Source organism: Microcebus murinus, chromosome 5, assembly GCF_040939455.1.
Source record: "Microcebus murinus isolate Inina chromosome 5, M.murinus_Inina_mat1.0, whole genome shotgun sequence".
NCBI classification, from domain to species: domain Eukaryota; kingdom Metazoa; phylum Chordata; class Mammalia; order Primates; family Cheirogaleidae; genus Microcebus; species Microcebus murinus.
The window spans coordinates 8,709,763-8,737,423 of record NC_134108.1 but is presented as its reverse complement, the minus strand read 5'-3'; the positions used below and the strand labels follow the sequence as shown (position 1 = coordinate 8,737,423).

At 40.6% G+C, this 27,661-nt stretch overlaps 1 protein-coding gene and 1 non-coding gene across 3 annotated transcripts in view; one reads left to right on the top strand and one right to left on the bottom strand.

Annotated features, from left to right (window-relative positions):
* Window positions 1–4,906: 4,906 nt before the first annotated feature.
* On the bottom strand, window positions 4,907–4,968 carry LOC142871262 (U7 small nuclear RNA). The gene has a single exon (XR_012919516.1). It is a non-coding gene; the product is annotated as a U7 small nuclear RNA (small nuclear RNA).
* Window positions 4,969–11,531: 6,563 nt separating this feature from the next.
* The window catches only part of TULP4 (TUB like protein 4), a 223,667-nt gene continuing 207,537 nt past the window's right edge, over window positions 11,532–27,661 (top strand). The window contains exon 1 of one of the 2 annotated variants that reach the window (XM_012759592.3): window positions 11,532–11,639. The gene's annotated coding sequence lies outside the window, so the exon portion shown is untranslated. Of the gene's footprint in view, window positions 11,640–22,980; window positions 23,697–27,661 lie in introns of those variants that run through there. The other variant, XM_012759593.3, reaches the window with a different exon arrangement.

Sequence of the window (27,661 nt, the reverse complement as noted above, 5' to 3'; positions counted from 1 at the left end):
CTGCATTTAATATTCATTTTAATAGGTATTAATTCAAAATAAAGTTTTAACCATGTTTAGTAAACTTTCAGGTCACACAAAATTATAAGATTTTAAAAAATAGTTCAAACTTCCAGTTCCATTTAGTAAAACTTGTAAGATGTAGCTTCTCTCTGACACTGAGACACTTGCCAATCAAACAGGAACCAATTACTGACACCTAGTAACATGAATGAATCTCAGAAAGCTAATAGTGGCAGAATGAAGCCAGGTACAAAAGAAAGCATACATTATTCCATGTATATGACATTAAAAAACAGACAAAAAAATAAATAAATAAAAAAATAAAAAACAGACAAAAATAATTTACGGTAATGAAACTTAGAACTGTGGTTTTGGGTTTGGGGGTGAGGGAAAGATGGTGAGGTATGACTGTAATAGGGCCCAGGGGAACTTCCTGGTTGGGTGGAAATAAGCTATTTCTTATCGTGGGTGATGTTTGCACTCACATATACATTTGTGAAAATCATACAACTGAACATGTAGGTTTTGTTCATTTTATTGTATGTTGACTATATCTCAACAACAATTTAAAAAAACTATTTTAAAAGATCATCTCAACACCACTGACTCTTAACTCTTTAGAATCTGTTCAATACTTATTGTGACATCCTCCGTTACTCCAGGTTTAGGAGACCAGGTAACTAAGAGCATTGGGGTCTGGGGTCAGACTCAAATCCTGAGTCCATTATTTACTAGCTTTATGATATTGGGCAAGTTGTTTTGTTTTTCAAAAATCACTTCTGTATTTCAGTTTCCCACCCATGAAATGAAGATTAGTAATACGTCTCTTATACAGTTGTTGAAAGGGTTACAGAAATTATATTTAAGCAGTTAGAATACTGCCAGGCAAGTCATAAGCCCTGTGTAAATGTTAACCAAAATCTCAGTGTACAGATCAATTATAAGGTAAGTGCAAAAGGTGATATGGATTTTAAAAAAAATCAACATTTAATGTGAAATCTTTTCCCCTGCCACAAAGGTGGAATTTGTGGTTTATTGAATCTGCAACATTGTGTCACGTGTTAAAAATATGAATCTTGATCCAGTCTGATATGACATGGTGCTGAACAAGTTACTCCAGTAGGAGGAGCTCTGACCAAGAGTTTTAAAAGCACAGACACAGCTGGACCTGCCTGTGGTCCCAGCTACTCAGGAGGCTGAGACTGGAGGATTGCTTGAGCCCGGGGTTCCAGATTGGAGTGTGCAATGATCACACCTGTGAATAGTGATTCTATTCCAGCCTGGGCAACAGAGTGAGACTCTGTCTCCAAAATAATAATAATAATGATGATGATAATTTTTTAAAAAAAGCACAGATGCAGGTTAAGGTAGGGACCTGGGGGGATCCAAACTTCCATGCTCTAGAATTTGTCCTTACTTTGACCCCTGTGTCATGGTAGGGAAATTAAATGCTACTATAACCTATACTTTTTTCTTCTTGGAAGAAGGACATTGAAATAAATGAATTTGGTTTCAATTTCAGACTTCATTTCTTCTAGAGAAATAATGTGTTTACATTGTATCGGCAAAAGAGTATATAATTTCCTAGTTTATAAACTTCTATCTTTGGGGATTACAGACTCTCTATCTTTTTTCTTCTTTTGATAACACTGGGTAAAAGAGTTTACAAAGGCTTTCTTGGTCTTAGACCTCACATTCATCCTTATGTTTCCATACACCCTTTACTATATTAAAAAAAATTAAGGCCGGGCATGCTGGCTCACGCTTGTAATCCTAGCACTCTGGGAGGCCGAGGCAGGAGGATCGCTCAAGGTCAGGACTTCAAGACCAGACTGAGCAAGAGTGAGACCCTGTCTCTACTAAAAATAGAAAGAAATTAGCTGGACAACTAAAAATATATAGAAAAAATTAGCCGGGCATGGTGGCACATGCCTGTAGTCCCAGCTACTCGGGAGGCTGAAGCAGAAGGATTGCTTGAGCCCAGGAGTTTGAAGTTGCTGTGAGCTAGGCTGATGCCACGGCACTCTAGCCTGGGCAACAGAATGAGACTCTGTCTCAAAAAAAAAAAAAATTAAAAAGCTACACAGAGACTGGAGATCCATGTTCTTCATCAGGAAGAGGCATTTTAAATAAGTTGAGTCATCACAGGAAAAAGATAGAGAATTCTAGACTAAAATCAATATTTTCCAAATCAACCTCAATATCTTAATATGTGGACAATATATATATATATATATATATATATATATATATATATATATACACACACACATAGCTTTGTTCCTAAGGCTCACTGCATGGCGCTAGCACTTGGAGCTTTTACATTTTTGTCATGTATCTCATAGTTGCCCTTGAAGAGCTTGATTTAAAATCAAGTCAACAAAAGGGGACATGTTTCACTAATTTCAGGTTACTAGGCAACTAGTCTACTCCACTGCATCTCTTCTATTGCTCAGGAGATGCAAAAAGGTCAGGAGAAAGTATGTACCATTTAAGACAAATATATATATATATATATTGATTGATTGATTTTTTTTCTAAAATAGAATAATTTCTAGGAAAACTATTTAATCTGTGGACTTTGTGTTGACTTATTTTTCTAAGCCAACTTCCTATTCCTTCTTTCAGTCTTACTATGAGAAATAAAATTAATATTTAGAATTCTACTTTAGGGAAATGAAGAAATATCAATGTGTATCTTCTCATCCTCTGAAATTTTTCACATATAATCTATGCTTTTCTTAAAACTGATATCAAAGACAAATATTTTTCTTACTGTCATACCAGTTGATATTCATCATTGTGACTCTATGTGTTCAAGGTTGCAAGGCCAGAACTTCAGAAGCTGATAATTTCCTGTAGGGTACCTTACATGCCTATAATTATGTACTCAATTTATAATGATTCCTTTGGTATGTGATCTGAAAACCATTTAAAGATATAAATTTGTCAACTTATATTTTTACTTCTTAAAATAGTAACTTTAAAAACTAAAAATAGTACTCATTATTAAAATAGTTAAAGATGGATATCCTTAACCAATGTATCTAATAACTTTATTTAAAAGATCAAGGACTATCAAGGCAAAACCAGTCCATCTACCTTTCCAAGCCGGAACCTTTTCTACCATATCTTATACCTCTGCTGAGCAGTCGCCTGGTCTTTTCTTTAATACCTCCAGTAAAACTTGTTGCCTTTCAAGGTAGCTTTATCTCGTTCTTCCTTTACCTAAAATTACACAAACAAATGCTAGTTAACATATAGAACCTTTCTCACTAATGTTTTGTTATTTTATTCAAAACTATTGTAGCTTTTGCTATGGTTTAAATGTCCCCTTCTAAACTCATGTTGAAATTTAATTGCTATTGTACTAGTGTTGAGAGGTGAGGCCTCTAACAGGTGATTAGGCCATGAGGGCAGAGGCTTCATCAATGGGTTCAGGCCATTACCACAGGAGGGGATTATTTTTAGAGGGAGTTGGCTCCTGATAAAAGGATAAGTTTGGTCCCAATTCCTGTTCCATCTCAAAGTCTTGCTCACCATGTGATGCCTTCTGCCTCCTGGCCTTCACCATGGGATGACTCTTAACACATGCCGGCATCATGCTCTTGGACTTCCCAGCTTCCAGAATTGTGAGCTTTTCTTTGTAAATTACCCCGTCTGTAGTATTCTGTTATAGCAGCAGAAAGTGGACTAAGACAGCTTTGATATGAACACCTAACTTATCCATCCATTCACTCAGCCATTCATCCATTGATTTATTTATTTATCCACTCAATTATTCATCACATATTTAATCACTACCTGCCACTGTACTAGACACCAAAGATGGGATACAGTAGTAACCATGAGATTTGCTCTTTTTTCTCCTAAGATCAAAAACTTTTCTGATGCCTACTTAGAACTTCAGTGCTTTGAAATAATTTAGCATCTATGTTAATATCAGCTGCATTTTTCAGAGACTTCACAAAATGAAATTTATTTCGTATTCTCTTAGCAATCCCATGTAGATGTTTCTTGCTGGCAGTCTGCTCTCAGTCGCAAGTAATTCAGCAACCCAGGTGCTTCCTAGCTGGTGGTTTTGTTCCCTGGGGCCTCCAGTTCTTTGCATCTAGCTGGCTGGCCAGGGAAGAGAGGATGTGGAGAAACACACCCATTTCTTAACTGCCTTGGCCAGGAGTGAGACACATCACTTCCTCTCACAGTCCACTTGCAAGCATCAGTCACATGGCCCCACCTAGCTGGAGGAGGTACTGGCAAACATGTCCCTCGCTGGGCAGAGACTTCCTAGTTACAACTCTATCATATTGAAGGGCTTATGTGACATCTGGCCATCTCTGGTACAATATCCAAAATTCTTGCATGATTTTGCAGCTGTGAGTAAAGTCATTTCTATGCAGGTAAATCATTGCTGAGATTGCTTACTTTTGTGGTCTGTACTTAAATATTTAAGTCTTTCAGAGATTCTCTTTATCTAGTTTTTTATATAACAAAAATTATTTACTGAGTGTCTAATATGTGACTGTCATTGGAACAATGCTTAATTACAGTACAGAGGTATTACTTGATATTTGTAGCCATTGGTCCTATTGGCAAATATCACTTGCAGAGTCTGAAGTTTGCAGTTACAAAATCTAAGCTTTTTACTGAGTTAAACTGAAAATGGCTGGCATTTACGCAAAAATTAACAATTAAAAAAATAGACATTATAATGGTTTAAGCACATAGTCTTAATCAGAAGGCTTACTTTCCTAACAGTGTGTGGGTTCTAATGTATTTTCACTATGTTTTGTCTGTTCTTTTGACATCCGATTTTCCAGAGCACTGGTGATCTCTGTTAAACTTCATGTGTGACACTTTTATTACATTTTATTCTGTTATCTTTTTTAAAAAAATTTTATAGGGGAGTCTTCTGGTAAGAACCGGAAAACATGCTAGACAAATTCTAAAAGAGCTGTAACACTTGTTATCTCCTTTTTAAGTTTTGTCTTGGGGCTTCAGTGTCTTCATTTGGTACATAACGTCACTAATCCACAAAGATGTGGAAACACAAACACACAACAAACAGTCATTGAAGTCCTCAGAGCTAACTGTAAATTGGAACAGCTGGCGACATTTTGTAAGGAAGAGGAAGCCCAACCTAAAATTTTTTAAGCAACAAGGGAATTTATCGTCTCAGAGAACAAGACGTTTCAAGATTGCGAGAGTGTGTAGCATAGACACAGGCGGGCTATTTCTGAGGGTCAGTGACACAGGCCATTGCCATCTCTGCTCTTCTGTCCCCACCGCAGGGCTGGCTCCTCTTGTGGTCACAAGATGGCAGCAGCAGCCCCAGGCACCACAGCCTCGCCACAGGAAGAGGTTCTCAGGACTTCTTCCCTTTACATGCTTAAAAATTAAGGTCCCTAAGAAGATTTTTTTAAAAAAATGTGGGTTATGTCTATCAATATTTACCATTTTATAAATGAAAACTGAGAAAAAATAAAATATTTACTTATTATAATAATTCATTTAAAATATTAATAATACAAACCTATTATTATGTGATAACATACATCACATATTTTTATGAAAAAAAAGTGTACTTTCCAAGACAAAAAAATTTAGTGGCTGGGTGCAGTGGCTCACGCCTGTAATCCCGGCACTCTGGGAGGCCAAAGCAGGTGGATCGTTTGAGCTCAGGAGTTCAAAACCAGCCTGAGCAAGAGCGAGACCCTATCTCTACCAAAAATAGAAAGAAGTTAATTGGCCAACTAAAAATATATAGAAAAAATTAGCCGGGCATGGTGACACATGCCTGTAGTCCCAGCTACTCGGGAGGCTGAGGCAGAAGGATTGCTTGAGCCCAGGAGTTTGAGGTTGCTGTGAGCTAGGTTGATGCCACAGCACTCTAGCCTGGGCGAGAGAGTGAGACTCTGTCTCAAAAAAAAAAAAAAAAAAAAAAAATTAGTGAGAAGAGTGGCTTTTTTTTATTATACATTTTTACAAATCTCTTTAATGTTGGCTTCATGGAGGACAGATGGTTTCTCACATCTGCATCTTGTACAATCTGTCATATATCACACATCATGTAGGCTCTGGAAAAGTCCAGTGTACATTCATGAGAAAATGAGAATGAGAAATGCAAATGATATCTTGGTATTATGATGAAAACAGTTTGACCCAAAGACCCTGCTGAAAAGAGGGTCCTTATGCCTCTTTTAAAAGCTGAGAGGCTGGGTGCAATGGCTCATGCCTGTAACCCCAGCACTTTGGAAGGCTGAGGCAAAAAGAACACTTGAGGCCAGGAGTTCAAGACCAGCCTGGGCAACATAACGAGACCCCCATCTTACATTTCTTACAAAAAATAAGAAAAATTAGCCAGATGTAGTGGTGCATGCCTATAGTCCCAGCTAGTTGGGAGGCCGATGTGGGAGAATTTCTTGAGCCCAGGAGCTTGGGGCTGCAATGAGCTATAATGATGCAACTGCACTCAAGTCTGAGAGACAGACACCCCATCTAAAAAATGTTTAAATAAAAAAGGTAAGAAACTGTTTCTGAAAGGCTTCCCCAATAGACTACCCCCTTCATGTTTAATTGGCCAGACCTGGATCATTTCTCTATTTCTAACGAAAAATAATAGAATGGGCAGGATTGACTTCCTAAGATGACAATGCCTACCTGCCTTCACAGTGGCTTAACTACGGCTATTAGAGAAAAATGTGTACCCAACTACATTAATCTACTCAGAAAGAGTCTGGTCAGAATTCAGGGTTCCTAAAGGACCACCTGGGCAATGAAAGGACTGGGAGGAAAGAGAAAGATGCTCCAGCGGGGGGCAAGGTACAGCAGGCTGCTCACCTCCGCTCTCCTCCCAGATGGGGGCAAGGAGGCAATTACAAGAGCGCTCTTTTTTTTTAAAAGCCATTTTCTCCCGTTTCGGATTTTTTCCTTTCCAGAATGAGCCATGCAGTCCTTTTGGTTCTAGACCTTGGGTCCAGGTTTTTCTGTGCCCTGGGAGGCTGGGAGCAGGGTGGGGACAAGGAAGCAGTTGGCTGATGGGGGGCTCCAGGTGCTAAGGCAGAACAATGAGCAGGTCCTTGGCATTCTCACTGTGTCCAGCTGCCCAGGGTAAGACACTGGGGGGGGGCTCAAGGCTGCTTCTCAAGGTTGCCCTGACAAATTAATGGCTCTTCCTTATCTGTACCGAATTGCCCTCCCATAAATTCCCACATGCTGGCTCTTGTTTTGGACAGGAGCTCCACAAATGATGGAAAAAGCCATAACACTCACACTCGACCACTCTCTATGGGACAGAGTTCACAGGCAGAGTATTCTAAGTGTGCTTTTTTGCAGTTGAATATTCTTATTTTCTTCAGCAGCCATTTATAAAACCGTATGACATTGTGAGACAGCTTCTAGAGTCCTCACCATCCTGGTCACCCTTCATAGGATGTGCTGCAACTTGTCACGTCCCTTCACATGCGGCTCTGGTAGCATCCAGAACTGAGATCAACAGTCTGAGTGTGGCATGGCTTCACGGAGCACAGCGGGACCTCGGGCATTTCCTCCCTCGGGCCGAACACTGTTCTTCCAGTGAGTAAGCCTAAGCTGGCACTGGCATTTTTGTCTCTCTGGACGCACGCAAAGACAAAAGACTTGTATCTGACTCTCCCAAAGCCTTGGCTCCTCTGTCATCTCTCTGTGCCCAGGATCCAGTTTCCCTCTCCCAGTGCTGAGTGCCTTGGTGGCTGAAGAGCTTGCATCAGCAGAAACTTTGGGCTCTGAGTTATGTCGCAGCCAGGAGGGGGGAGCCACCACCAGTGATAGGGAGACAGGGAAGAGGTCCTGTGAGAGGAGTTTCTGCAGCTTCAGTAACTGGGTGTCTTAGAGAGATTGGGAGGGGGATGCAAAGAAATATATAGAGAGAAGAAGGGAACAAAGGCCGGCCCAGGCACCCGCTGTGACTGCAGATCCCCTGGGTCCTGGGCCTGGGCGTGGACTAGGACAGTGGTGCTTAGCCACAATGTTGTCCCTATGCTCCTTCACAGGTGCACAGCCACATTTTAACCACTATTGCAATATTTACATCACAACCGAGTCGTTTTGTTACCAGAATGCCTATCAGATTCAGTTTGCGCTCTGAGTTCATTATGTGACCAAGGCGCAAAGTAGCTTTCAAAGAAAGGTCACATATCTCTCAGGACTTTTGGGAGCTTGGTCAGAGTGGTAAGAAGTTTTTCTTGAACTTCAACTTAGAGCTAAAAGACAGCCAGTTAATAGTCACAATCAGGAATGCCACAAGATATTGTTTCTTACGGCAATTGTTGCTGGTTGGTTTAATTTCTTCAGGTGTGTTGCCAAAAATTCTAATGTTTAAAAATATTTTAAATACAACAAAATGAGAATTATTGGTCCAGTAGGATTTCAAAGGCCAGTGGAAGGGTCCCCATTGCCAAATCTTCCTAATGGCTCTTAATTGCCTCAGATTTCTAAATAAGAGGCAACATTTTTCATTTCATTATCAGAAAGGTTTATTAAAAACTATAAAATACAGGTTCGCAACAGATTTAATAGATCACTGCAAATGAGTCTCCAAGTTAAAATCATTTTCCTTCTGAAAATGCAGAGGGAGCGAGGAGATTCCCTAGGGAGCAAGGTGTAACGTGGGGGACGCAGAGCACCCACTTAGGGAAACGGGACAGAAAAGATGGTAAAAATAAGACTCAACAAGGCACATTGTGTGGCCCACAGTAAGCATTCACTAAACCTTAGCTATTACTTTTGACAGAGTACCTCTTACGTGTCAGGCACATAATTTACCCAAATTACTTCATTTAATTCTTTCAACAGCCCTGTGAGGTAGATGTTATTTGAATCTGCAGTATTAGGAATATTGTTCTTGTTGTCAATCGCTAATGAGTGGTAGAACCAGTGAAGATGCTTGCTTGAAAGACATTCACAAAACCACTGACACTGTGGGAAATCACAGAGGCAGAAAACAAGAGTGGACGGACTTTACAGTTTTACTGAGAGTTGGGTGTATTTGTACCCAATACACCCAACTTGCATAAAAGTGCTTGCATAAAAGAAAGTTTATATACGTGGGCCTTATGGAAAACTACTGTATTAATAAAAGAATAGTTTTAAGGTTAGTATTTTTTCATTTTCCAGAAGAACAACTGTGTTGTTTAGTCTTGATGGTATTTGTTATATTATCATTTTTATACTGCTATATAGATTGTATTTGTTGGGTCAAGGAAGTTCTTCAACTGCATATTTTTGCCTTCAATCCTTTCATTAACTCTTTAAAGTCTGACAGTAAGAGTCAGATTTTCCATAATTTGCTCCAGGCCTTTTATTGCAGATCCCAGTTTTGTGTGTGTGTGTGAAAGAGAGATAGAGTTTCTAAAGTGTTATGTATATATTTTAAAGTAATTTTGTTTAGAAATTGTAAATTTTTTTCTGGTTAAAATAAGTTTCATTTTATTTGGCTTCATTTATAGGTATTCTTTTTCATCTTATTCCAGGCATATTCAATCATAAAATGTTTAGTTTATGATTTTTTTGGTAGAATGTTTGTTTTCCCTTTCCTCCCTAAAATGTACTAGCATCATATACATTACTCTGCAATCTAGTTTTAGACACTCAGAACTTTAACTTATTTTAAGTCAGAATTTTTTTTAATTTTAATTTTTTCCCAGCTTTATTAAATTAACAAATAAAATTGTATATATTTAAGATGTACAATGTGATGTTTTTTTTTTTTTTTTAATTCAATGTGATGTTTTGATATATGTACACATTGTGAAATGATTATCACAATCAAGCTAATTAACATATCCATCATTTCACCTAGTTATCTTTTGGTGTGTATTGACTAGAATACTGAAGATCTCCTCTCAGCAAATTTCATGTATACATTACTAACTGTAGTCACTATGCTGCACAGTAGGTCTCCAGAAATTATTCATCCTATAAGTAAACTTTTTACCCTTTGACCAACATCTCCCCAACCCCTGGTAACCACCCTTCTACTCTCTGTTAGAAATTGTAAATTTTGAAGGCAAGGGCCTGTTGGGAAACGGGACAGATTCCCGTTTCCTTTGATTTCCTGCGATTTCCCCACAGTATTTTGCATAATGTTGATCACTAAACTGAAGTGTAATACTCATTACGTAGAGTTGAGTCAGGATTATCTTTTATGTTTAATGTACTCTAAGATCTAAATGTAGTTTTATTTCTTAAAGATTTCAAAATTAAGTTTAGGGGTCCTTACAAAGTATTGTTATCAAATAATGCAGATGTTAATACTTTTATTAAATGCCTTATGTTTATATGCATTTATATTTATATGCATATATGAGGCAACTGTTCTTGTTTTCAAGTTTCTTTTTTTTTAATTTAGTATTTTTAGACACAGAGTCTCACTATGTTGCCCAGGCTGAAGTGTAGTGGCCATTCACAGGCCTGATTATCGCACACTGCAGTCTTGAACTCCTGTCCTCCTGCAATCCTCCCTCCTCAGGCTCAGAGTAGCTGGGACTACAGGCCACCACCGCATTTGGCTTACCTTTTTAAAAATAAAAATATCTAGGTAGCATTTGTCAACATTTATAAAACTATAGGTATGGCATTTCTGAATTTAAGGAACTCCCAGTCCAATTTTTTTTGACAAAATTCACATAATTCTTAAATCTGAAAGTGATTTGATAACTTTTGCATAAATGCAAAAGTGAACACAGTGCTGAGCCCTTGCAAAGGAGTGGCTGCTAGTGTTAAGTGTATAGGGAACTTTATGCTTCAAATTAAGGAAGAATGGAAGCTGATTTCGTCTATTTTTAAAAATTTTAAACTACACATTGAGAATAGTCACAATCAGCAATGCTATTTCTTTATGCATGACGGAAAATGGAGAGATGCGTAAAGTTTCCATTCTTAGCAGGACATCAGTTTCACAGAGTTTGAGAAAAGGCTGTGAATTCTTCTTCCTTGTGTGAGTTAAAATGACACTACCTGGCCGTTTCTCCGTAAGACCAACTGAAAAACAGACTCTGAGATCCTCGCCACCAAATACACTTGAATGACTGTTTTCAGCGGGAGCTACGCTGGTTCATAGTACAAGCACATCTGTGCTCTCCGGTGGCTCTCAATTTAAGACATTGTGACGTTAACTTCCGGCTCAAATGAAGTTGGGACAGCAGGCAAATCATGACATTATCGGGGAGTAGGGCTCCCTGGGGTCACGAGACCCCGAAGACCAGGCTAGCGGCCGCTCTCCGGGCTGCGCGTGCGGCCGCGGACCAGGCGAGCAGGGCTGTGGGCTGTGCGCGTAGGGCTGGAGGGTCGCCCGGGGTGGGGGCTCCGCCGGGAGCAGGTGGCCACCCCGCGGCGGCCCGGCTGGGGGCGGCGCGGCGCGGCGACTGCCGGTGGGGCGCCAACGGCCGGAGCGCGCGGGCCGGGGAGGCGCCGCTCGCCGCGCCGGGTCACGTGGCGCGGTCACGTGGCGCGCGGTCGGGCCGGCGGCGGCGGCGGCCGAGGGAGGCGGAGACTCGGTCGGGACGCGGGGGGAGGCGGCGGCGGCGGCGGGGCTGCTGGAGGCGGAGGCGGAGAGGCGCGGGGGAGCCGCGGGGGCTGCCGCCACGGCCGCCCGGGAGGTGAGGCGGGCGCGGGGGCCGTTGTCACCGGCCGCGGCGCGCCGGGGCGCTGGCGCCGTCCCGCGGGAGGGGGCGCCGGCCCGGAGCGCCCTCCGAGCCCTGCGGGGCGTGTGTCGGTCGCGGCGGGTCCCCGAGCCCCGGCGCCGGCGGGCGTGGTGGGCGCGGCGGGCGGGGGCCGGACGGGGGGCGGGCGGCGCCGGGGCTCGGCCGGGAGGGCCCGGGCGGGGACGCGGCCGGGGTGGGCCGCCGGGCTGCTCGCGAGGGCGCGGCGCGGGAGGGCGCCTGAGCCCCGGGCTCCGGGCGGTGGTCGCTGCCGCCCGCCGCCTCAGCCTTTTGTTCCAGCGTGTAAGAAAACGAGGCGAAACCGGAGTCGGGGTGTGTGTGCGTGTGCGTGTGTATGTGTAAATCAGGAGGCGTTTGGCTTGGAGCCATTTTTCCCCCTTAATTGTGGAGACAGAAAACCCTGAAAACGGTGTTCCCGGGGAGACGGGGCTGTGCTGCTCCTCTTCCTCCCCGCCGTCTGGGGGCAGCGGCTTTCCCTGCCCGCTTGCCCACCTCCTCGCGCGGGTCCCGCCGGCTCCCCCCACGCCCCACCTCAGCGGAGCCCCGCGAGCGAGCGGGGTGTCTGCAAAGCGGCCCGGTCACCTGTCGTGGCAGCTGCATGGAAATCCCGGCGCCTCTGCTGTCTGGAGTCTGTGCTGTTTCCTCTGGCAGATCACGGCGATGCCGCTCCTAACACCAACCCTTCCTCTTTGCCATGCGCTTCCAAACACAGGGCGTGATGCCGGTCCTAAAGTTTGACCCGTTTGGGGCAAGGCGCTGGGAGGTGTCTGCTTCCTCCTGTCACGACGCCGCTTCAAGGTTGGGAAGGTGAGGGCCATCTAGCTCTGTGGAAGGAAATGAGAGTGACACCGTCCCCTGCGGGGCTCCTGTCAGTTAGGGACCTGTGCATTCTGCCCGCTGAACTGCCCTTGTGATCCGAAAGTCTCCCACGGACTTCTCCCCTTGGGGATAATCGCCTCTCCTTGCCAGGGAGCCATTTCCTGCATTTTTCTATTTGGGGTCTCTCCTCTCCTTTTTGTTTTACAGTAGTTCTGCACCTTAAGGATATCCATTCAGTCCTCTCGGTAGGCAGGTTTTTAGAAAAGCACTTGGGAAATTATTTGTCAGGTTTTGGAGAATGTAAAAAGCCGTTGCTGGGGTGAGGGGTCGCTCTTTTTGTGCCTCTTCCTTTGTGTCTGGGGTCTCCATTTCTCAGTTGGAGTTTGGAAGGGCGCTGTGGACCTGGAAAGTTCTCACCAGGCTCCACAGCGGTGATGGCTGGGGTTTGGGGCGTGATGATTGTGAAGCTACAGGGCACCTTGCACACAGTCACACTGCAATCCGGAGAGGCACAGAGAGGCACTGTGGAAGCTGATCTCAGCTTCGGGCAGTGACACCACTTTCAGAATGGGAGAGTTACAAGTGTCCTTCCTTAATCTTGGTAGTTAACTACTGTGGAAATGACTATATGAATGAATTGTGAATAACCAAATCCGGTGTTTAGTTTTCTCAATTTAAAGAGTAGTACTTAATTTGAATGAAAGAGTTATTAGAAGATGTGAATTTCCTGTAAGAATTTTAGGAGCTCCATTTTAGTAAGGGCTGTGAAAGTAGCAGTTTTTTTTTATGTGATGGGGGAGGTGTTGACCTCTAGAATTAGAAGTATGTAGTACTGAGTGAGAGAGTCATATGGGGAAAAATGCTATGAACACAATGGAGCTTTCAGACATGGAAGACAAGTAGAAAGCCACAATTACTTCCTGCGCCTAAGAAATAACAACATAATGTATTGACTACTATGTGTTTTAAAATAATGTCATCTCTATTTAGAAAGGCATTGTGTATCATTGAACTTTCTAGTTTTCAGATGAAGCTATAAGAGTGGCAGTTTGGTTATTCCCACTTTTTTCCTACTAAAACTCTGAATAGAAAAAAATTTTAACCGGTGAATGTGTCCACTGCGGTGTGTGGTACATGAAGGCACTTTTAAATTGAATCATCCAACACCGATGCTGAGATCCAAGTAATGGAAGAATGGTAAAGAAACAGCAGCCTGCCTTCAGGCTGTAACTCAGCCCTCTCACTAGACAGTTTGTAGGACAAAATGTGAAGCCCAGGCTTTTGGTTTTGCTGCAGAGTCCCTGAGTGTCTGAATTCAGGATGGCTTATTGAGTGGCTCCCATGTGCATGGCTAAGCAAGATGGGAATCTGTTTCTTCCTCTGTTCCCTGGCATTTATATCAGTTATCATCTCTCTCCTGTTCTCTTCTGTAGATGGAGAAGGAGTAAAGAGAGCGTGGCCCCACTATGCATATGCTTTGTAAAATGCATTTAAAAATTGAGTAAATCCTCTGTTATGAATTGCTATGATTTAGTTACTGCATTGGTTTCCATTTAGGATTCTGTGAAGTATTTTAAGTATTACCAAAAGCCTTACAGAAATTGTACATTTGCCCTTAGTGAGACTGCTGAGACTGCACATAATTAAAATGTCAGATTTCTTTTAATTTGTCTGGGATCATGTTAATTTAGTTACTAAATTTTAACATACTTTACTAAATTTTTTTGTGATAAAATATACGTAACATAAAATTAACCATTTGAATAATTTTAAGTGTACAATTAAGTGGCATTAAGTACATTCATATTGTTATGCAGCCATCACTACCATTCCTCTCCAGAACTTTTTTTTCAGTTTCCCAAACTGAAACTCTATACTGATTAAACACTAACTCCTCCTCATTTTTCACTCCCCCAGCTCCTGGAACCCACCCTGTGTTTTCTCTCTATAAATTTGACTACTCTAGGTACTTTGTATCAGTGGAAGCACACAGTGTTTGGCCTTTTGTGACTGGCTTATTTCAGTTAGCCATAATGTCCTCAAGGTACATCTGTGCTGTGCTATGTGTCAGAATTTTCTTCCTTTTTAAGGCTGAATAATATTCCACTGTATGTATACATTTTGTTTATAAACATTCTAATTTTTTTTTTTTTAAGAGACTGGTCTTTCTCTGTCACTCATGCTGAAATGGAGGGGTACAATCATAGCTCACTGCAGCCTCCAACTGCTGGGCTCAAGTGACCTTCCCATATCAACCTCATGAGTAGCTGGGACTACAGGCATGTGCTACTATGCCCAGCTAACTTTTCAGTCTTTTGTGGAGACCAGGTCTCACTATGTTGCCCAGGCTGATCTTGAACCCTTGGCCTCAAGTGATCCTCTAGACTCAGCCTCCCAAAGTGCTGGTATTACAGGCATGAGCCATTGCGGCCGACCCTAAATTTTTGTCTACTAAATGTTGACAACTGTGGTAACCTCATGGTGGTCAGGAACTCTGCCCTTGATCTTAGCCAGAAGACTGAGATGCAATCAGGAACTCTGGCTGGAAGTTATAGAACATTTGTTTAATTAAAACAAAACAAATTGGTTGTTATTTAATGCATAGAAACTCTAACATGCATGACTATGGGGAATGATACTAAGAAGTGTGTTGAGTCCTATTTTAAAGCAAATTAAGCTGTTAATATATAATTTTGTCTGTAAATATTTTAGTGCATCTCTAAAAGAAAAAGACCCCTTAAAAATAATTATAATACTATTACCTCATGTTAAAAAATTTCTTTAACCACTTCAGTATGGCACTCACTGGCCACAAAACCTTGCCTACAGCCGGCAATCACAGTCCACACAATAGTTTGTGCTGTGCATTGACGACGAATCCGTTTTGCTCTTGTGTGATGAGGAAAGCTTGAAAGCACTGAAAGCTTGTTTTACTTTACAGGCAGCTTTACTTGTCATGTAAATCAGAACAGGTAACATATACATGTATGTTTCCATTACGTTATTTTTAAATGTTCACAATTTTATTTTGATAAAAGAAAAATTAGAAAAGTCATATCACGGCTGTCGGCTAAAGTTGACGCTTGGCTGTGTGCCTTCATATTATGGCTGTCGCCTAAAGTCACTGTGTGTTCATCTGTGGCTGTCAACTATAGTCGACACTGGTACCGAAGTGGTTAATATCATCAGATATGCAGTCAATACTTCTTGACTGTGTGTGTGTGTGTGTGTGTGTGTATTTGTGATTGTTTGTTTGAGTTAAGATCCAAATAGGGTCCATACATTGCATTTGGATGGTTTGTCTCTTAATATATAGGTTTTCTATCTTTTCTTTGCAACTTTTTATTGAAGAAATTGAATTTCACTGATTGCATCCCTGTAATGTTAAATACGTTTCTTTATTTGTTGTGTTTCTATACACTGGTAGGTTGATTTAGAAGCTTGATCAAAAGAATCAGATTTTATTTTTGGTGGGGTCAGGATTATTTTCTTTTTGTGATGTTAGCAACTATTTTTTAAAAAAAATCTGTTCTGCATTCCATTAGCAGCCATTCTTGATTGATTCATGAGGGCTTACAGTATGATTACATTCTAAATCTATCATTCCCTCTTTAGTTATTAGCTGAAATACATATACAAGTAGAAATTCTCCATCAATTATTTGATTACATTTAGGTATAGATTGTGTAGGAAGGGTGAGAAAATGTCTGATTATTTCCTTTGATTTACCAGTTTTCAAAGTTAGGAGGTGATCCCCTAGCAACCTGCAATGGTGATGGATGAAGGTTTTCTTCCTTTTTTTGAGTACCATTATGAGCCTATATGGTGTGTTTCAGTCCGTTGCAGTAATTGTCCTTTTAATGCTCAAATTGGCCCCTCTTTGGGCAGAAGAGGTTTTTTCTGTTGGCTCCTGAGCCCTTCTGACATGCCTCTAGTAATCTTACTAGCGCCCTCGCTTTCTGGTATGGTGAGATAGGTGTTGCAGGCTCATCCTTTCTATTTCAGACATGGAATCAGAACAGACCATTTTTAAAAGAAAAAAAAGGAAAAATAAATGGACAATAAGCATATTAAAATATCCACGTTCACTAGTCATTAAAGAAATGAAATTCAAAGCAAAAATAAGATACTGTTTGTTATGATCTGAATGGTTGTGCTCTCTCCCTTCCTCATTTATATGTTGAAACCCTAACTCCCAACGGGAGGGTATTTGGAAGTAGGGCCTTTGGGAGGTAATTAGTATCAGATGAGGTAACAAGCGTGGGGTCCTCCTGATGGGAGTAGTGCCCTTACAAGAAGAGATACCAGAGAGCTTGCTTGCTTTCTTCCTTCCTGTAAGTGCACATGCTCATGTGCACGAGCACACGCATGTGCGCACACATACATGAGGTCATGTGAGCACACAGCAAAATGGCAGCTGCCTGCAAGCCAAGAGCAAAAGCCTAAGAATGAAACTTACCTTCCCAGTACCTTGATCTTAGACTTCTAGCCACCAGAACTGTGAGAAAATAAATTTCTTTTGTTATGGTGTTCTGTTATAACAGCCAGAGCAGACTGAGACACCATTTTTTCATTATTATGTTGGCAATGTAATTTAGACACAGTTTAGACCTTTATGGATGTGAAATGATTTGGTAAAACTTAATATAAAGTATGTTATTATCTTGACTTCTGTTATTCCTTTTTTTAGTAATCTTACCATTTTGGCATCTCCCAGTGTGGAATGGGAATAATGAGGATGATGCTAATTCCAGTGCTGGTGCAGGTGAAGGAAGTGTGTATGCTCAGATAGTCTCTGTACAGGTAGAAATTGAGGTACTTGTTCTAGATAGCTGCTGTTAGGTATCAGAATGCAAAATGTACATAGCCTTCAACTGGGAAAGTAAACATTTAATAGGAATTTATCTTAAAGAAATAATAGGAAAAGTTAGGAAAGATATATGTACATCCTGTAAAGAACAGGAAATAACCTTAAATAAAGAATTGAATAGATGATAGCACCCCATTGCATGCAGCCATTGAAAATAGTGATATGCATTGTTATTGACCAGTCTGGAAGGATTCTCATGCTATATTATTGAATGAAAATGGTAGATTATAGAACTGTAGGTGTAGAACTTAGATATAGTATAGGCACAGAAGATGCTGAACAACTGGGCTTTGGAGGCCAAGCTCAGAATATCTAGGCTTTGAGAACCACCTGATGGATAGCTTGTTTAGGTTGCCATGGTCTCAAAGACTGTACCAGCTAGTTTCATTCTCCGGTCATGAGATTCAGATTTCTTGGACTGAGCATGTGATTGACTTAGTTTGGGTAATTTGCCCATTTTTGGCTCTGTGTGCATTCCTATTTGTGCATGTGCGTGTGTGTGTGTGTGTGTGTGTGTAGGGTTGCTTTCAGTTGAAACTCCCACAAAGACCATCTAGAATGGGGGAAGAGGCACATGGGGAGTTGAGGTTGTTTTAACTAAAGAAAGAGGAAGATATCCCAGAAAGACAAGGAAATAGATAAGTGTACTAATATTTATTAATAGTTAAATAGATTCCTTCCTCAGAAATGTTAAATTAATTACCCCATCTCTGTAAAATTACTGCATAGTCTAATAAACTTGGGCATTCTGCTCCCTTAAACCATCATCTTAACATGTTAGGACCTATACCAGTGGGTCAACTCTATTTGGTTTCTTGCTTTCATGGAAAATGATCAAAATTAAATTTTGGATTATCCATGGATTTTAAAAATGCTCTTTTCCCCTTTAGATATCGTTAATTCAGAATCATATATATATTTTTCTGATGTTAGTACATAGCAGTAACATTCTTTGGACTTATATGGTGTCAAGATACTCACCCTTGAGAGAGAATATTTTAAGAATGGAATTGAAATGTAGTGTTTATGAAAAGCCTCCAATGGTAATGTATAGTAGGTTGTAAAGTGTAGGATATTACTTTGTAGGTATGCAGAGGTACTGTGCAGATAATATAGATTTATTTGAACATCTTTCTCACTGTTGTTATTTTTCATCAGAAGCACAATTAGAATTAAAGTGGATTTGAGAGAGCTTTGAAAAAGATAACACATACTGCAATATAAGATATTAATTTCTCACTTTTTAAAAATTAAAGACTCAATTTAGACTGTAATGAGTGTGAAAGGATTTGGAAACATTATATGAGGTATTATGTTGTTACCATTATTTCTGATCTTCCTTCTTGGTAGTTTTTTTTTTTTTTTTTTTTTTTTTGAGACAGAGTCTCACTTTGTTGCCCAGGCTAGAGTGAGTGCCGTGGCGTCAGCCTGGCTCACAGCAACCTCAATCTCCGGGGCTCAGCGATCCTACTGCCTCAGCCTCCCAAGTAGCTGGGACTACAGGCATGCGCCACCATGCCCGGCTAATTTTTTGTATATATATTTTTAGTTGGTCAATTAATTTATTTCTATTTTTGGTAGAGACGGGGTCTCGCTCAGGCTGGTTTCGAACTCCTGACCTTGAGCAATCCGCCCGCCTTGGCCTCCCAAAGTGCTAGGATTACAGGCGTGAGCCACCACGCCCGGCCCCTTCTTGGTAGTTTTAATTCTTGGAATCTTCTCCCAGTTTGAAGTGGGGATATTAGAGCTACTGGGTTAACGTGTTATTTTGTGATATGAGATCTGGTTAAGGCTTTCAATAAATAATCTTTTATGAAAGATTTTTATGAAGTCTTAGACTTTACTTTTGTGTCTCAGCTATTGTCCGGTTAGTTACTAGCTGGAACACTAAGTTCTAAAAAATGTTTTCAAAAACTGTTGCTCAATGTTTTTGAATTTCACTTAAATGTTATGGGCGGTTGTCACTGCATTCAGAATTTTTTCATCTTACTAGATTTTTCTTTTACCAGTTTGCCAACCACAAAAGGAAGATTAGTTTAAACTTCTTGAGGCAGTTACTCCTCTGATTTGTATGTGTGTGTGTGTGTGTGATTTTCAATCCAATATTGGAGAAATCAAGAGTTTTGTGTAGAAAACCCTTTTAGTACCATGTTTTCAGTACCTGCCTAAAGAGTAAGACATGTGTTTATCCACACAACATGCTTCATTTTAGGCCATAAAGCTGGAAGATTGGTTATGCCTAGCAGCCGGATTCTGGATGGCGAAGCCAGGGATACGGTGGTTTACATGTTGGGTTTCTTTGATGGGTAGGAACATAGAAAGGGTCCTCACAGTGAGGGTGACTTTCTTTCCTAGACTTAAAAGTCAGCAACAGCATATCCTAGTTTTCCACTCAGGTCCAGACAAAAGAACGAGGTAGCAGAGTGAGAGCAAAACATCTTAGGGAATTACAATGAATGAAAAACGGAAAATGGAAGCAGCGATTAGCAGTCTGGATAATTTGAACAGCATTTCTATGCCAGATTTCCTTGTGGCCCTGCACATGGAGAACAGTGCCCCTGTCAGCATGGAGGCTTCATGGAGCAGACGTGTCTAATAAGACCAATAATTAAGAAAGTCTCCTATCCAAAGTACACATATGTGTGTACAATGGCTCTGTGAACTGTAAAACTGCAAAGTTTCTATCAAACATGCTGTTTTCAGGTTAGATAAGAGTACCCTGTCTAAGTGCAATGTGGTACCCTGGAAAAAGGACATTAGTGAAAAAACTGATGAAATCTGAACAAAGTCTGAAGTTTGGTCAATGATAATATACCAATGTTAATTTCTTAGTTTTCCTAATTTTTCTATAATTATGTAAGATGTTAGTATTAGAGGAAGCCAGGAGAAGGGTAAGGGAACTCTGTACTCTCTCTAATTTTTCTATAAATCCAAAATAAAAAACTTATTAAAAGACAATGTAAAATACCCGAGGTCTGCTTAAGAAAAAAAGAAAGAAAAAAAAACACTATGAGGAAAGAGTTTTCAAGCAAACCATCAAAGCAGAAACAATGGAAAAAAGATTGATAGGTTTGACTACATAGAATATTTAAACTTTCATATGCCAACATGTCATGAACACAGAGTTCCACAGCAACCAAAAAACTATGAAAAATATTTATAATATACACGTAAGGGGTTGTTGGAACAGTAACATAGCAAACTCCATAAACTTCTTAAAAGAAAAAAGTCTACATGCCTAGGTGCTCTACCTGCTACAACTGTTTTCACATATTTCAAATCTATGACACATCTAGACTCACTCAGAGTCTTCTTAAACCACATATATTTTTCACAACTATCCAATGTCTGTGATTCCCCACAACATGGGAGTTCTGTCAAAGAAAGCACCACCAAAGCTACCTTCTGTTTAATGTGACCATTCCTAACTAAAGTCTCCTTCTAGGACCCAAAACTTTCCCCCTTCAAGTCCAACATGTCAAGCTTGGCTACTTGGTACCAGCAGTAGTGATATGGTCAAACCAGAAGTAGGAGTCCTATCATGCAAAGACCCTGCACTGTCAAAACTAGACTCAAATTTCCACACGTGCCAATCAGCCCAGACAGAAGAGGGAGGAGTAAAGCATTCAACACAGGTGAGCAGTCTTCTCTCACTTGGAGCCCCATTTACCTGGATTTCTAGAGAAACTCACATATTCAAAGAAGAAGCATCTTTTGAAATAAAATACAATTACTTCTAACTCAGTTAACAGTTTATATTAGAGCCAATATAGCTCAGTAATTTTTTGATTGTTATTTCTGTGTTTTTAAATTCAGAAGGAGATCAGAGAATTAGAAGAGAAAATACACTTCTTTCAAGATGTCCGTATATATATAGTTTCTATTAAATCAGAGTTAGAATCATATTAAGGATTAACATTAGTTCAATTATCATATTAAGAATTTGGGAGGCCAAGGAAAGAGGATTGCTTGAGGCCAAGGGTTCAAGATGAACCTGAGCAAGAATGAGATCCCATCTTTACAAAAAATAGAAAAATTAGCTGGGCATGGTGGCTCATGCCTGTAGTCTCAGCCACTCGGGAGGCTTAGGCAGGAGGATTGCTTGAACCTAGGAGTTTGAGGTTGCTGTGAGCTATGATGACACCATTGCACTCTAGCCCAGGCAACAGAAAAACAAAAAGAATTAAGAAGCAGAAGGTTGTAAATCTCATGGGACAATGAAGTTCCACAAGCAAAACCATGTGGATGCCAAGAAGAAGAAACAAAACATTTTCCACACAGAACAGAGTGTGATCATAATTAAACCACTGGACTAAAAATTCAGTGGCTGAAGGTTTGCATCCCAGGTGATTAAGTATCTTCTTCCAATAACATTAGATATATCCATGCTATAAGACAGTTCACGTCTCAAAATAACAATTTCTGGTAACAGACAGTACTTAAGGCCAGGTAGACACAAAATGAAGAGAAATGAATTAAACCAAATCTTCTAGGAGCTCATTCTGACCTGATTTGTGAATGCACCCAGCTCCCCAGCACGCCACCTCCTTCAGACATCTCACCTCAGACCCACTTTACCACTCATTAACACCAGATGAGGTGCAACTTAAACAATTTTGCTAGTCATTGACAATCTAGTAAAGGGTTGGATAATAACTGACTAAAAGGTTGAAGTAATTAGCTTAAGTTGACCTCCAGAGATTATTGGTACCGTCCACCTGACAATGCTTGCCTGATCTCCCACAAGTTTTGGCTGTCTTACATACACCAGAGAAATAGATCAGTTCCCCAACACCAAACACATGCAATCTTTCTGGGTCATGTGAAGGAGAAAGAACGTCACCACCCAAATAACGGTGAAGGACAGCCAAAGAGATTGCATTTATATGACCTTGAGTCAGCCAAGGAGACCACAGTTACTTGCAAAACACAGAAAGCCAAGAAAGGGGGGATAATATGATATCCCGAGGCTCTCAGAATGAAGAACGATACTCCTACCATTTCTACACTATGTGATCAACCTTGAGACTCTTTATTTTACAATAAACTTATTATATTGCATTTATGAAAGCTGATTTTGAAACACCGCATAAACATTATTGCTTCTATGTATTGATATACCTCTGTTTACAAAAAAAAAAAGGCTTTTTAGCCTAGGAGGGACCTATAATGATACTTAATACTACTTTCCCATACTTTTTTTTTTTTTTTTTAATTATTTTTTTTTATTTTGGCATATTATGGGGGTACAGATTTTAAGGTTTCAATAAATGCCCATTTCCCCCCCTCCCCCCAAAAGTCTGAGTCTCCATCATGACCATCCCCCAGATGGTGCACATCTCACCCACTATGTATGTATATACCCGCCCCCCTCCCCCCTCCCACCTGCCCAATACCCTATTACTGTAGCACCTATGTGTCCACTTAGGTGCTACTCAGTTAATACCAGTTTGCTGGAGAATATATCTGGTGCTTGTTTTTCCATTCTTGGGATACTTCACTTAGTAGTATGGGTTCCAGCTCTAACCAGGAAAATATAAGGTGTGCTATATCACCATTGTTTCTTAGAGCTGCTTTTTGCACATTAATGCACAGAAGATACAATCTCATTCACTATGATTGACTGCTTTTTACACTGTGTCACAAAATTTTTCAAAACATTTTAATTGGTCAAAAATTTTAAATAAATATATTCCATATAGCAGTGTAATCATGTAGTTTGTTAATAGTCCAGAAAATGTCTGATAGTGATTAGTTAACATTAAAGGTTGATATAACTAAATACAATTGAATTAGAGTAATAATTCACGGGCTTCATATATCAGCACTTTGCTCTCCACTGATAATAGAGACTTGGCTGTCATAGCTATTAGAGTCATGGGGAGGAAGATGCAAAATCAAACACAAATAGGATGCCATAAATCCAGGCAGGTTGGAAACTGATGCACTAGTGAGCCATAAAGGAGAAATTCTGGGCAGCACCCAATTCACTACTTCATTTATTCCCAAGTCTCTTGGAATCAAAGCTGGATAAGGAGACAAAAACAGGATGTGTGCCACTTGGACTATCACTTCTGTCCCAGTATTAAAAATTATTACTAATGGACTAAGATAAGCAAACTGTGAGCTTTCTGTTATTATTAATGTTAAGAGTTGTGTTTTATTCCAAGCATTTCAAATATTATAGATTTGTTTCATTATTCAGGTAACAAAAGTAATTCAGAAAAGTAGATTTCCTACATATGGAACACAAGACTGGATTTCTCATTTCATGGGAAAAGATGACAAGAACACAAACGGAAAAGGTACAAATTGCTTATAAGAACTGGCAAGTGTGACCTGAGTGTCAATCACATTCATCCATCTAGCTCTCCCCATGACCCAACTTCCTTAAACTTAAAATTCTGTCTCTCAGCTGTGTTGTTAATACTTTTTTTTTTAATTTTGGCATATTATGGGTATACAGATTTTAAGGTTTCAATAAATGCCCATTCCCCCCTTCCCCCTGTTAATACTTTTTAAAGGCATTCTCTAACATGACCAATGCTAACACACAGTTAAATTCTTTAATTATTTAACAACTCTAAATAGTAACTCTGGCTGCTTCAAATGCCAGCTCTGCCTGCTCAGGGTTCTGTGTGCACAGCACAAGCCTAACTTCTCATAATGTGGGCTTTGATCTCCCAACCACTGCAGCTGAATTTGTCTATCTAGTTTTGTGGCTAAGAGGGTCGTCTGTAGCTTAAGAAACTGATTATGTATGAAGATAATCCTGTATATCCTCAGCATATGGTAACATCACTGCCAATCAACTTTTCATGAATATGAAAATTGTTCCAGCCCTAACAGCTCAGTCTATTTGTCTGAGGACCTCTGACACTGCTCTTTTACCATAACTATCAGTAACAATGAGGTGGGTTTCCTCAGGGAGCTAAATATACTTTTAATAGCCAAAGATGGTTGCAAAGTACAGTACCGTACACACACACACACACACACACACACACACACACACACACACACAGAGCTTTCATGTTTTCTTCTTTAGGGGTAATTTGTGAACAATCTGTCATTCTTTTAGTCTTTGATTATTTAAGTAAAAAACATTGCATCCAAGAAATCTGTTTTGGGGTTATAGAAACAAGATAGGTGGTTTCATTGTAAGTAAAGTCTTAAGGGTGTTTTAATGTGTCTGAAATGGAATATTTTAGCATCTCTAAAGGGTTTCCTTCAGGTTTAATATGATATGATCTGCTCTGAATCTTATACATATGGATATATTAGCAAAACTGGATTACATCCCAGTGTAATCAGGCAGGGAACCTGTCTGAACCATATAGTGGAAGTGCAATGAAAAGCTACAGTATTCCTGTAATTATGTTAGGATGTGATGTGGTCCCTCCCTATGTTTATTAATTAGTGGAGTTGTAATGAGACTTCCCTCCCCATGCTTTTAAGGATGCTGATCAGTGGGCATCCAGGCAGGGTTTTAGTTGTGTTTGGGAGCCTTCTGTGCAAAGGTGGGAGGGATTGGTGTTTCAGGTGGCGGCAGGTGAGACTCCTGCCAAGTTGGCATAATGGGAACAGGACTCTTCTGAGTTGCCATCTGTTTGTGGCTGATAGGAAACCAGCAGTGATTTCTGAGGAGTGAGGAACTGTTCCGTTTATGTTGAAATATTTAGGAACCAGTGATGTTAAGACTGTGCTGATTGGGTATTAGTAGGTTGGGGAAAATAAACTGTGGAGTGAGTTTTTGTTATTACTAATTTCAGAAGATGGCTGCTTGGTTCAACAACTTCTGCCTCCTCTTCCTCCCAAAAAAGCCAGGGCTCTTTTCTGCCCATCCAGACTAGCCACTTAAGTCAGCCTCAGTGCTGCACTGAGTTGTTGGGGCTGGGAAACTTGTTATTCGTATGACTATTGTATGTACACTGCCCATGGTATGTACACTGCCCATGGTGTGTTTGCAACTGAGGGGGTTCATTCCATCTCTAACTCTCATGGTATGTCTTTTAAAAAATTGTGATAAAGTGGTAAAGCATACATAACAGGATTTACCATTTTAACCATCTTAAAGTGTACAGTTCAGGGCATTAAGAACATTCATATTGTTGTGCTATTGTCATGATGTGTTGTGTTTTAAACAAGTACTTTGACATACTTAAAAAATAGCAGATGCTGCTTTTGTGTGATAAATAAATATGTTCTGCCCAATTTGATGTCCCTTTGGTTTTTAAGCTTACATTTTACTTCTTTTCCTTCTGGGAGTTGATTAGGTAAATGGAGTTGCTATGCCCACATTTCTTCTGGGTCTGATTTGCTGCTGGGGAAGGTCTTTTCTGCAGGTATGGTGTCTTTGATGGTGTCCTAAGAACTTTGCTTTGTTGCTCCTGTATTACACTTAGAGCAGTGGTGTAGAATACAGAAAAACTCATTTCCCCTTTAACCTTAATTAGCTGGTAGGTTAGCTGGAAGAGTTAATGTGGCCCCAGGGCCTGCCAGAAAATTGCTGTGGAGCCCTGCAGGCCTGGTGAGACGTGGTGAATTTGGTGTTATGCTGTTTAAGCCTTGCCCCAGGAGCAGGTTCCCAGGGGTGAGTGGCGTCTTTTTGGCTTGAGGATCCTACTGGGCTTGGTTGACTATCTCCAGGTTTCTATCTTTCCTCTTTTGAAACCACTCTAGAGCCCTCTGTTAGTTAGGGGCTTCTTAGTTACCAGTGAAAGAGACCCTAACTGAACTAACTTATACAAAAAAGGGAGTTGATTGGAAGGATTCTGGGCTGTCTACGGAATCCAGGCCAAGTGCCAGAGACTGGGACGCTGCATGGAAGGGACCGGGACACTCTCTCGTGGCTCTGTCCCTCTCCCCTCTCTTGGCTCCCTTGGTGCTTCTGAGTTACTCTTCTCTGTCACAGACCAGCATTCTCTGCTCCTCAGTCCAAGTGGCAGAACCTGGCTGCTGGGCCCCATGGTTTTCACATTATGACTCAGGTGTCTAGAGAGAGACTATTCTTTTTGTGCTCCAGGGAAGACCTGCTGAGTTGTTGTAGAAAATGGTGATGCCATGGTAACTGTGGGAGACTAGGAACCAGTAAGGGGTGGTTGCAGTTTGGCAGAAGGGACATCCCTGCTACAGTTTACAGAAATGTGAGGGGCACCTCACTAACAGTTAACAAATGTGAAAGGACCAGGCTGTGAGAGTACCTAGGCCTGGAGATAAAATTTAAAGCAAAACAAAACAATAAAACCAAAAACTAAATTAAAACAAAAGACCACCATCACCACTACTAACAAAAAATCCTGCAAGGTTGAGGAGATGAACTTGCTAAACAAATTCTGGAATTTTTATAAAATCAGATTTCTTTTTTAATAAGATAAATTTTAGTCTATTTTCATATCAGTGTTGTTTGGGCTCAGAAAAATTGTGGCTAACGTTTAATCAAACAGAATAGCTTTATGTGGGAGATGCATTCCTAAAAAATCTGAGTATAAATAAATATTTTAAATTAAATTATATTTTAAATTCATAGAAGAGAACTTACTGTCAGAAGGAATCTTTTTGTAAACCCTTTTCTGAAATCTACTAATTTAACTTTGTAAATTTGAATTTTCTGACATTTCAGTCACTAAAGTCAGGGTGTACCTTGCTGTTGTCAGAGCTCATCGGGGTCACTGATTCATTAGCAGATCACACCCCACTGACTTCTGAGGTTATGAAAAATAGCTGTTCCTCTTTTGGTTGTTTGGTTACACATATAGATATCTTCTATGAATTTGAGAACTCTGTATGAAGTGGAATTAAGTTGGGATTGAATACCCTATGTGAATTGTGAACCTGTATGCAGTAATCCAAGGAGAATTGAAAGTATCATTTGGTGTTTGCCATTCTGAACCACTCTTTCTTGACTGAATATCAGAACAGTGGCCAAGAGGTCATAATGTGACACTAGTTCTCTGACACCAGCTGGGTGTCAACTCTATTCTGACACTAGCAACCCGAACTTATTGTCAGACCCACAGATTTTAGGGCTCAGTCACAGTGGTCCCCAGCCTTTTTGGTGCCAGGGTCTGTTCCATGGAAGACAGTTTTTCCACAGAGCGGAGGTAGAGCTGGGGGTGGTGTGGGGAGGCAGGGAGGCAGGGAGGCGGAACTTAGGTGGTGATGCCAGCAATGGGGAGCAGCTGTAGTGGCTGTAAATACAGATGGAGCTTTGCTCTCTGGCCTGCTGCTCACCTCTTGCTGTGTGGCCTGGTTCCTAAGTTTCATGGAG